A 12,842-nucleotide genomic window follows, 5' to 3' on the forward strand; every position below is an offset into this window, starting at 1 on the left:
AAACTCAATCTTTTTTTTTCTTTTTTTATACCAAACATTAAAATTGTGATATATATATATATATATATATTAGGAACTAGCTTTTAGCTCGAGCAGGTTCTTTTAGGGTGTGTTTGATTACCTCGGAATCGGATTAGATATCCGAGGTTTTGAACATAATAATCCCGTTATATCTAATTTGAGGTTCTCTAGTCCAAACCAAACCCCCCTCCTCACCACCACCACCACCACCACCACCACCCAAATAGGACTTGAAAACCTCGGTTTTGGAGGGGGTGCCTAAAACAATGGTTTTGCGATCCTCCTTTTGTAAGGAGGTTGGATCACTAAACCTTGGTTTTTTGGAGGAGATCGAGGTAATCAAACACACCCTTTAGAGGCACAAACGCCAATCAATGGAGTTTTTTTCTACTCAAAATAACATGTTTTCATTGAAAAAACATGACTCAAGGATTGATTCCCAATAAAGCGACCGTGCTGAATATATTTATGAGGTTACTTGCATTGTGAATAGATAGTTGGTACAATCAATTGCAGCAAATATATATCCGACCAATTCAGTGCACTTCACGAGCAGCGTGTACCTTGGCTTGTCGAACCCATTTTACAAGCCCAAACGAGCTCTTAATGATCCGACCACTATCTAAGCCAGGGAGCTCATCTCGTCTCGTCTCCAACCTAGTTTAAACTGTGTAGATCTCTCAATGGATCAAGTATGACCTAATTATGATCTAGATGGGATTCAAATAGGGGTGTCCATCAGGCTGGGTGCCTGATGGGCTGTTGGATACCAGGCCCAATTCGGTTCGGGCTCGGGCTACATTTTGCAATGAATTAGATCTTGTTTAGTTATCTTTATGGATGTCAATGAATCGGATTTTATTCGATATCTGACCAAATTTGATTTCGTTTAGTTGCATTTGGTAAGCCAAAAGCATATTCGATTATAATCAAATGTGGATATGGTTTTAATTTTTTGCTACCCAATCCGACGAATATCTGAATTGGATGGATATCCGAATGCGTTTACATGTAAACAAGCATATCTAATATGTGCATTTTACCATCTGAATGAAATCTATTTATCTAACATTCAATTAGTTAAATTTGGTATTGGTCGCATGTTAGGCCCTCCTCAAGATCCGATTTTGAAGGTTCGGAACTTGGATATGAAGGGGAGCTTGGGCTAACAATAGATGGGTATTCTAGTTTGAGCTTGACAGAAGCGATAGGATCAAACCTAAGGTTCTTGGCCCTTTGAGGCTGTGTTGGACGTGTCTTGGGTGTGAATCCCCACTTGACACGATGGGGCAATACTTTAAGGGTAACTATGGTGAAGACTTTGAGAGGTTATGAAAAAATGCCTACATAAACAGAGAAATTGGGTAGGCTAAAAACGGCCCTAGAAGCCAATCGAGAGAGGGTCTTGATTCAGATATGATATGGAATGAACCAAGGGCTTGTTGATTACCTAGGGATGTATGTTAGGGTTAAGATAGATTGGTATAAGTTAGAGAATAGTAAAATACGTCGATAAAAGGCTGAGAAGGTCAAACAATGAAAATGAAGCTTTTCAAGTTAATCAGATAGATGTGGTTTTAGTTCTAAGGCTATAGAAAGCAAACTACTGCAACCTAAGGTCTAGTTACAGGTCTAGAAAACTAATATCATAAGGTTAGAGGTTTGAGTACCTGAGTTAGAAAAATACAGCAGAACCACAACTGTAGAGGCTTTTAAATCACTCTCCTGAGCATTGTAGCCTTCTTGGATCTCTAAAAAAAACATTTGAAGGACTTAGGCCCTTTTTATAGGCTGGATCCACCACCACACATGTGGTGCCAGGTGAGACTAGTGGGAGAGAACAGAAGAAGACCTCAGAGAGGTAGGGATGTCCAATAAAGAGGAGAGACAAAAGAAGGCATCATAAAGTAGGTGTAACGCCCTGAAATTTAACCCAAATTTTTAAAGGTTTTTTTTTATAACAGCGAAAACAACTATTTCATTGGGTTAAGCATTCAGGCGCATTTACAGGAATGATCAAAGCAATAACATTTATTTTATTCCAAATAAATAATGACATCAGAGTTCTAAATAACATGAATAATAATAAATTAAAATTTAATCTGAGATATCCCGAGAACACAATACACACACAGAATCATAGTAAAACCCTACCTGAATGAAGCATCTTTCTCTTTCCACTATTCGTTGCGTGTCTTTGGTGCAGTCACACGCCTCTTCACCAGCCGGTGCGAGAAAGGAAGGAGGACGAAAGGAAAACAAGCAGGGGAAGAGAAATGGTGAGAGGGAGGAGGGTGTGTGTGAGGGAAGAAAGGGGAAAACGTTGGCTAAATAGATGGGATGGGAAGATGGTTACAAAATCGTGAAAAAAGGGAGAAGTCGTGGTCGGCGGTTGTATACGCAGTCACCTCCCCCCCCCCCCCCCCTGTTTGAAAAGAAATCTCAAACCCTCACTTAGGGTTTGTAATTTCTTTAATACATACAATTTCCTTTTTAACGCAAGACACCTTTTTTCGTGTTTTTATTTTAACGCACATGTATGTGTGAAGTCGGATTGATTGACCCGCGATCCATACGTCATCTTGGTTCCAAGTTTTGTGCCTATCCGGATCCATCCGCAGATCCAGATCTTCTTCTAAAAAAAATACTAATATTTAAAACTCCAGAGAAGGGTCCAACTTGAATCATTATGGATCTGATTACTTTATCCTGAAGTTTACGTAACTATACTGGATCCAGGATCCGTTTTGTTCATAAACCATTTGAGAGATTCAGATCTAAGGATCCAAAGTTTTCATCATACTCTGATTTGGAACTATGGATCCAAATTACCATACATAGATCTAGACCACTATTATGGACCCAAATATAAAAATTCTAATTGGATCATCGCCAGATTTAAATCTTCGATATCCAAGATCTAAATACAATATTGTGGATCCAAATGTTGCATAGATTATTACGAAGCCCCATAAGGTGTTATAAGCCTGATATAGAAATTTTCTTATTAAGAATCTGATTTAAACTTCGTGTATCCAATATCAAATTTGATCGTGATATTGAGGATCCAATATCAGAGATCTGATCTATTTGACCTAACAATTATTAAATATTCATTTTAATGTTAGCGAATTGATATCTAAGATTCAAATAGAATATCGAAGTTCTAAAATGGGTATTAGTGATCCAACAGTAAAGATCCAAACAAGAGTTTTCTCAGCTTGGTAGGCTACCATAGAAAATTCATTCAGGACTTTTCACAGATTGTCATGTCCATGACCAAGCTCTTGAGGAAAGGAATTAAGTTTGAATGAACGGATAAGTGTGAGGAGAGTTTCCAAATCTTAAATAAGAAGCTTAACACTGCCCCAATATTGGCCTTACCATCAGAACATGGTGGTTTTGTGGTATATTCAGATGCATCAGGTATAGGATTGGAATGTGTCTTAATACAGAATGGCAAGGTGATAGTGTATGCCTCCCGTCAACTGAAGATTCTTGAGCGAAACTATCCAACTCATGATCTCGAATTGGCAGTCGTAGTGTTCTCTTTGAAGATATGATGACATTACCTGTATAAGAAACAGTTTGAGGTGTTCACTGATCATAAAAGTCTCAAGTACCTATTCTCCCAGAAGAAATTGAATATGCAACAACGAATATGGTTGGAGTTTATAAAGGATTACAATTTTATCATTTCCTATCACTCAGGGAAGGCAAATGTCGTAGCTGATTCTCTAAGTCGCAAAGTTGGGTGCAGTTTGTCCAGTCTAGTAACAAAAGGGTGGAATTTGGTGGAAGAATTCATTGACTGGAAGCCGTTCACAGATGGCAAAGGAAGTATCAAGCTATCCAACTTATTTTCTCATCCTGAGATCCTTATAAAGATTATTGAGGGTCAGAAGGAGGATCCTCAGTACGAGAAGCTCAAGTCATTAGCTTAGCAAAAAAATTCACCCTTCTCACTCAAAGAAGATGGCAGTAGCTGGATGCAGAAGCGACTTTGGGTCCCTAATAACCCCAAGTTGAAAGAAGAACTATTGGGAGAAGCACATAGGTCCAAGTACACCATCCACCCGGAGAGCACAAAAATGTTTAAAGATTTATAATGGGGGTATTGGTGGAATGAAATGAAACGTGAGGTCACAAGTTATGCATCGAAGTGTCTGACTTGTCAGCAAGTCAAGATTGAACATCAAAAGTCTGGCAGAATGATGCATTAAATGGAGATTCCACCACAGTGAAAATGGGAAGAAATCACCATGGACTTCGTGGTGGGTTTGCCCAAAACACGAAAACAGCATGATGCTATATGGGTAATAGTGGACCGACTCACCAAATCGGCTCACTTTCTACCCATACGAATAAATCAATTCCTCGAGAGCCTAGCAGATTTATACATCAGAGAGGTTGTTAGACTGCATGGAGTATTAGTCTCTATAATATTTAATCGAGATCCTCAGTTTACTTCTCGGTTTTGGGGTCAGTTGCAACAGGCCTTGGGTACAAAGCTGAAACTGAGTACCGCTTTTCATTTCCAGACCAACAAACAGTCAGAGAGGACTATTCAGACTCTAGAAGATATGTTGTAAGCCTATATGCCGGATTGAAAAGGCGAATAGGATAAGCATGTGGTTTTGGCCGAATATGCCTATAATAATGGTTATCATGCGAGCATCGACATGGCTCCTTTCGAAGTGTTGTATAGACGACCTTGCAGATCGCCTATGTATTGGGACGAAGTTAGTGAACGCTCTATGAAATCACTAATCGTGTTGCAACATTATACCCAATAAATCAATATGATCAGAGACATACTACTATCAGCCCAGAGTCGACAGAAGAGTTATGTGAATCAAAGGCGCAGAGCGCTCACTTTTGAAGTGGAGGATCATGTCTTCGTGAAGGTATCACCCACCAAAAGTGTGTTTTGGTTTGGTAAGAAAGGAAAATTGAGCCCCATATATGTCAGACCATTCAAGATTTTGGAGCGGATTGGAGAAACGACCTATCGTATAGCTTTACCTCCCCAGTATGCTCAGATTCATAATGTATTCCATGTATCTATGCTGAAGAAGTATCTTCAAGATCTGTCTCGTGTCATCCAATATGAGGACGTGGACATATGTGAAGATCTAACAATGGAAGAAAAGCTAGTGAAAATATTGGAACGAAGCGAGCGAGTCTTGAGATCAAAGACCATTCCTCTCATCAAGGTGAGATGGCAACACCATGGCATTAATGAAAGCACGTGAGAATCTGAGGTCAATATGCGGAAGAAGTACTCCAATCTTTTTAGAGTAAGCCCTTACAGGTAAATTTTGGGGACAAAATTCTTTTTAAGGGAAAAAGATGTAATAACCCTCATTTTTTTATTATTATTACCTGAATTTATCTTAAAATAATAAGTAATTTCTTGAATCGGGCCTCGGATCCCAGTTTTCCATAACGGATCTATATATATATATATTCTCGTATAGATATATAAGTATGAGAGAAAGAAATAGAAAAAAAATGATGAATGATAATAATATTATAAAAATTTTAATATAAACAAAAAATTATATATATATATATACCAAAGGATCCACAGTTGAATCCATTTGGATCCAACCTGCGGATCCACATTGCAAAGGTGGCACAGGTCCAAACCCGCAGTTGGATCATGGGTCTTGGGTCCAGACCCAAGCCGCACCTCGTGTTACGAATAAAAAAACAAAAACAAATGAAAGCCCGATACGGGCTGCCTGATAAAAGAGGCGTGTTAGGGTTCAGAACCCTAATACACGCCAAAGCTTAATGGAAAGGGGGTGGGGAGATGAGCAGCCGCCGGGAAGAGGCTCCTCCCTTTTCGGGCACCCATCTACAAAAGGGGGTCCCCAAACCCCTTCCTCCCATTCACCTCTTCTTCTCGCTCTCATCTCTTCCTCTCACGCTCTCTCTTTCCCTCTTGTTTCTTCTACTGTCTCTTTGTCTCCCTCTCTCCCTGTCGCTTGACCTTTCCTCTCGCTCCCTACGTTCAACTGTCGTTGTCGTTGCCGTCGTCGATGAACTTCTAGAGGAGCAGGAGTGGTCGGCTGCACCTCCAACGATGGCATCTCAGAGGAGAAGCACCGAACAAGTAGGTTTTACTGTTTTTGTTCTTTAAGGTGTACTTTGGGTCGAGCGTGGGGTGTGGGTTGCCTTTAATGGCTACCGTAAAATTTAAATTGGCAAATTTAAGGATTTCGACTGCTATGAACCCAAATAAAAAATGTGGGCTTGTGATTCAAATAGAAGGTTACTAAGTATTCATAGAATGCTAGTCAAGCATGAACTACGGTCTTGCCTAGCCTTTGTATTTGGTGAACCACGAAATGCTTTTTTGCTCTGTGCATTTGTATGTAATGATACATGTCTGCACAATCTATATATGTGACGAATTAGGTAATCCCTTGCTACTTCTGTGCTTTTATATGCAACATCATGTACTGAATGCCTGCACAACATTTGCATCAGATAAATCATGAAATATGCACGGATAATGAATGAAGATTCAGGCTTCATCTGCTAAATGGCAATACAGATTCTCGTATTTATTTTACTAAGCAAACCTGTTATGTTATAAGATGGCCTTCTAACCTTGTGTTATTCCTCATTTAATTAAGTAGCAGATCCTGGTTCTCATTGATTATTTTTGTTTGAAATTCCTGTTTCTGCATTATTCGGTTATGAGTAGGTCATCTGCTTACAGCCTCATATGAGAATCGCAGTAACTATTGACCTTTGAGGACAACCCAATGCCAAATACACTGATGTATACATACAGAGTCAGTTCACCTGTGAATGGTTGCACTACCTTTCAACCTCAAAACAAAATTAGGGATTTTAGTTAATTATAGACTTAACCATGGGAATATCTTACTCTATCTCCGTAACTGCTTTATTAGAAAGCCTCTGTATCCCTTCGATGGCTGCTTTGAGATTGTGAATCTATCAACATTCATGAAGTTTTCTAATTTCAGCTGAGTCATGAAAGTCAAAATAATTTTATCCTTTAGGCATTAAAAGGTTTAAGGCTTCCATCCATGTGAATGACTGATTCTTCAAGGAGTCATTGTTTCTGCTTGACATTAAACTTTGTGTACTTAAAGCATATTAAAATTGGAGAACTGTTAGTATCAAGTCAACTGTTGAATAACCAATGGTTGATAAAGAGCCTGGTAGCCACAAGGGTGTAAGAAGCAGAATATCATTGACTGCAAATGTTCAAAGTTGGAACATTGCCAAAAGATGTTTTTTTTTTGCCAAGTGGTAATGAGGCTTGAATGGACACATGGTTATTTGGTGTAGTGGCTATCATTTCGAACTTACTGCTAGACAATAATTTTCACTAAAAATCCCTATGTTTGGTTTTGATTTCACCACTTGTTTCTTTGGATTTTGTTGATCAATCTTATTGCAGGAATCTCCACTTGGGACTGTATCTTTGCATCACACATTATTGTGCACTTACAAGTAAAGTTAACGATCCACTGACAAAAAAAAGATATTGTGGCACATTGACTGGATTAATTTATTAAGTGTTATTCCCTCCTGTGAGTGGGTTGGTTTGAGTTATCTTACCTAATGAGTAATATGGGTTGAGTACCTGATTTCGGGTACTTGGGCTGATTGAATTACACTGGTAAGTAAATTAAATGTTAAATTTTGTTGGCCTGACTGGTTTAAAGGTACTAGGGCTTGTGTGCTTCACGGTTTAAAGGTATCGGAGCACTCTGAGTGGGTCTGTGCAATCAAATAGAACAAAATTGGTTTGTATATCCTTATGAGATCACAAAGGGTGGGGATCTACTACTATGATAGTAAATTTTGGGGAAACACCCTTGTACATCAGGAAATTTAAATAAATGAAAAGATCAACCCAATGGGTTAGATCATTAGAGTTGCTTGAACCATCAACCAAGTTTGCCTCTTAGTGGTTTGCCTTTACGGATGCAAACAGGTCGGATTTTGGATTCCAAAATACATTAGTGAGTCAGATCGTTCCAATCGGGATAGTCAAATTTTACAAATTACTCTTTCTAGATCCAACCCTATTTGCATGTATTTTGTGCTTTTATGCTTTCATGAATGTTATTTTCCAGTCAAGAAAAAAAACTTGTTTGCCTAAAATTATCATATATGGATCTATAGATTCTACCGGAAGCGGATCCTCATAGACATGTTTGCTTTGTGATTGTTGGTCATAAAGCCAATCTTGTCACCAACTTTTACAAGAAAACGTCATAGCTGACAATCACAATCACAACTTATACTTTTCTCATGTTTCACTAACCTTGATAGGCCTACCATCTAATATGAGGATGGTCATTGTGAGACATATTGACATAAAAGTTGGTCCTCTGGGTAGAGCATCAAAATGGGTTGGAACATTGGAGTTGCTTGAACCATCAACCAAGTTTGCCTTCTGGTGGTTTGCCTTTACGGATGCAAACAGGTCGGATTTTGGATTCCAAAATACATTAGTGAGTCGGATCGTTCCAATCTGGGACAGTCAAATTTTACAAATTACTCTTTCTAGATCCAACCCTATTTGCCATGTATTTTATGCTTTCATGCTTTCATGAATGTTATTTTCCATTTAAGAAAAAAAGACTTGTTTGCCTAAAATTATCATACATGGATCTATAGATTCTACCATAAGTGGATCCTCATAGACATGTTTGCTTTGTGGTTGTTGGTCATAAAGCCAATCTTGTCACCAACTTTTACAAGAAAACATCATAGCTGACAATCACAATCACAACTTATGCTTTATGCTTTTCTCATGTTTCACTAACCTTGAAAAAGTGTGATTGTGATTTATGATCTCAGAAACTTGAGAAAATCTAAGAATCATTGGGCATTGCAAACTTGGCATGCCTGTATTCTGCTATTCCTACCTTTGGCATGGAGGCATAGTGACAGAACATTTAAAACAAGAAGCCTCGGCAGTCAAAATACAGTGAGAAACTGAATTTTTTTATATTTCTCACATTTTTGGAAAATTTTCTATACTGCTCACATTTTTGGCAAAGTATCGGCAAAAATAAATTGATTAAAAATTAAAAATAGTTTTTATGAATAAATAAAAGTGTATATATATAAAGTTACATATTTTTTTCATGAAAAATAGTTGTTATAAAGGTAAATATTGTGATAGAAACACGGCATTTACATTTTAACACATTTCTAATGATATTTTGAAAATCTTCCAAGGAAATAAAGTTTAAAATGACAACTCAATTTCTCATTTCTTTTTCACAAATTTTTGGAAAGACCGGCAATATTTGTCACACTGCATGGAGGGTCACTTTTTCATAGGAGGCAATAAAATCCCACTACAGAGAGTACCATTCATGCAAGGTTTGTTTGTGACAATGAGTAGGCTTGTCAGTGGGTCGAATATGACCCAATGCTAATCCTTTCTTAACCCGGTTTTGGATGCGGGTCTGGTAATAAAAAGTGTCTGATTAACTATTTGGGCCAAACCCGGCCATAAGGTCTGATTAGCACATAGAACCAAGTATGGTTTGTGAAAATTTATACCAGACATATATTCGATCCAAGTCTTCCATAATTTTTTATGTAAAAACCATAAAAAAGGTTATTATTAGTTTTGCTATCCTTATGGAAATCGGGTATAGTTTTGTGTATGGTAGGTCCAGTCGAACCCAGACCTAGACTCATTACTGCAGAACAAAATTAGATCCGGGTCTTGATCACCCAGGTCCAATTAAAGTCCGACTGATTGGCAACCCAAACTTCACGATGATGCATTATCTATTGCAAGAAATACCTTTATAATTACTAATGAGATATTGGTAACTGAGCATTTTTTTTTGTCATAAAGTGCAAAGTTGGTGGGGGTAAAAACAATTACATGATTGGGTCCCATCAATAATGATTTTTCTCATAATGTTAGGCATCTAAATTGTGTTCTTCCAAAATTGGCTTGTATATTATATAATATCCACTTTTATATAGTTCTTTGATGCATCTAAAGATCCTTTTTCTTGGTAATTTGTTGGAAAACTTTATGCTGAAAATGACAATAGTATGTCTTTGATTACATGGTGCCACAAAATGTGTGTATCCCCACATGAATTTCATGGCCAAACTTTCAGCAAAGATTCGAACATTACCTGTTACAACCATAGTGACAAATCTTGCGAAAATATCGGGAGAAATTACTTGAAAGTTATAAACATCAAATTCTCATGATATTTTCAATTTCTCGTGATATTTTCATCAGAAACATAAATATCGCATTTAAAACATTATATTTATGTTTTATCAGCTATTTATAGTAAAAATCTGCGGGGGGGTTTTATTTTTATTTATTTATTAAAATTGTATTTTTTAAAATTATTTATTTTTTTGTCAAGATTTACAAAAAAAATACATTTAACTTGCAAGTTTTTGGCTGCCGAGATTGTGCCATTTTTTTTTTACTTTTGTCACTATGGTTACAACATCCAATGATTAAATAATTACAAAAAACAAACCAAATACTTCAAATTGCATGTAGTTAGACATTTTGGTTGCTCACAATAGCTCCGTGCACGTGGTTAGGTGGGTTGGCTTAAGGCCTCCAAATTAAAGGTGGTTGAGAGTTCAATACCTAGGATTCACGATCTTTGCTTCACTAGTGTGTGCATGTGTGTTTAATGTATGCATGTATGTCGCTCCGTGAGCTTCTCGTGTGTGTGTTTTAGATATGTGAACACACCCTTGATCACTATTATTATTGGGATTATTGTCAATGTTATCAAAATCAGTTTTGAATTGGCCCAAGCCGATTAAAAATGGCCAATTCACTTGTCATTTCAATTCAAAGTTTTAATATTCTCAAGGCATACATATGGGCCTGAATGTTGTGCGGCCCCCAACCCACCACCCAAACTCTCCCTCTCCACACACACACACACATATATGTGGGATTTATATTTAGTAATGATTGTACCTACAATATAGTTTAAATCTCACGATGTGAGTTGCTTTGACAGCATGCTTGATTTAGTAGGAATAGACTCTTGTATCATGTTTTGTCAACGGTGAGAAAAATGGATGCCTTCATAGCCATTGATTTTTTAATCACCCAAAAAAAATGCATACATGTAATGCTCCAAAAATTTTAATTTGAAATAAGCGAAAATTTGCAACTTATTTTTTTTTAAAATATAATTCAACTCAAATGAGAGGATCAATGCACAACGAAAATAGTTTTAATTTTCGAATTGGACAATCCTGGGCGGGTTGCAGAAACTAAAAACTCTAAACCAGACTGAATCCAATTCCGATTTGGACTTGAATCTAAGTTCGCACAGTAGATGATTCCACCGGGAATATGACTTCACATGAATTGAAGTAAAGATGCAACATCATTACATCATAGATTAAAAGTATAAAAAATCATTGGATCATGTCCATACATAAGAGTCACAAAACATCTCAATCTAATTAAGATACAAAATTCCTAAGATCGGCAAAAAGATATAAATATGGTTCCTGACCTCGCCATCACATCGCATCATCGCACCATCATTCATTTATCACCTGTATCTTCCATAAAATGGGGTCAGACTCTTTCGAGCAGGTAAGATTAAACCAACAACAGTAATATTGTACATGCTAGAACATTCATTACAGTCATAATATTACAATTCAACAATATCATATATCATAATATAAACGAAATAATGAGTAAACAAGAATCTCAGCATTAATGTAAATAGCAAAACATATCTCAGCATCAGTGCAAATAACAATTATGTATATCAACAATAAAGCATAAATAATATTTCATGAGTCAATGCATATCTTATTTTTCTTAATTAATATCTCCAGGTACTCAGGTGTAATCATCGTATCTGATGAAGTCACGATGAGTGTTTATTATGCATTGTATGCATTTACATCATATTGCATACTTAGTCATGCATTTGCATCATATATTATTTTGTTGTGTGCACTTACATCATATTGCATACTTAGTCATGTATTTGCATCATACATTATTTTGCTGGATGCATTTACATCATACATATGTATTTAGTGCATCAACACTCACTTCCACATAAGTATGTGTAAAGGCTCAATGAAAGTTCCTCAAATCATGATATTCACGTAATCACACGTATTGTCCCATTAGGACTAGACACATGCGCACACACACCCATTGTTATATATATATATATATATATATATATATATATATATATATATATATATATATATATATATATATATATATATATATATAAAGATTCATACATGTGTATACATGATGATTAACATGTATCAACATGCATCTACATGAAAAAGTGACCATACGTATTAACATGTATTAAAAATTAAGATCAACCATAAAAATGGGTTTATATGTAAACAACCATATGACATATATTAAAATAAAGATCAATCATCAAAAATCTAAATACATGAGAACTAACCATGAACATGTATTAAAAATGAAAAACCACCATTAAACATCACAATACATGAGAACTAACCATGAATATGTATTAAAAATGAAAAAACACCATTAAAAATTTAAGATACATGAGAACTATCCATGAACATGTATTAAAAAGAAAAAACCACCATTAAAATTCAAGATACATGAGAACTAACCACAAACATGTATTAAAAATGGAAAACCACCATTAAAAATTTAAGATACATGAGAACTAACTATGAACATGTTTTAAAAATAGAAAACCACCATTAAAAACCAAGATACATGAGAACTAACCATAAACATGTATTAAAAATAAAAAACCACCATTAAAAATGCA

This window comes from Nuphar pumila, chromosome 7 (genome assembly GCF_984573655.1).
Source record: "Nuphar pumila chromosome 7, dmNupPumi1.hap1.1, whole genome shotgun sequence".
NCBI classification, from domain to species: domain Eukaryota; kingdom Viridiplantae; phylum Streptophyta; class Magnoliopsida; order Nymphaeales; family Nymphaeaceae; genus Nuphar; species Nuphar pumila.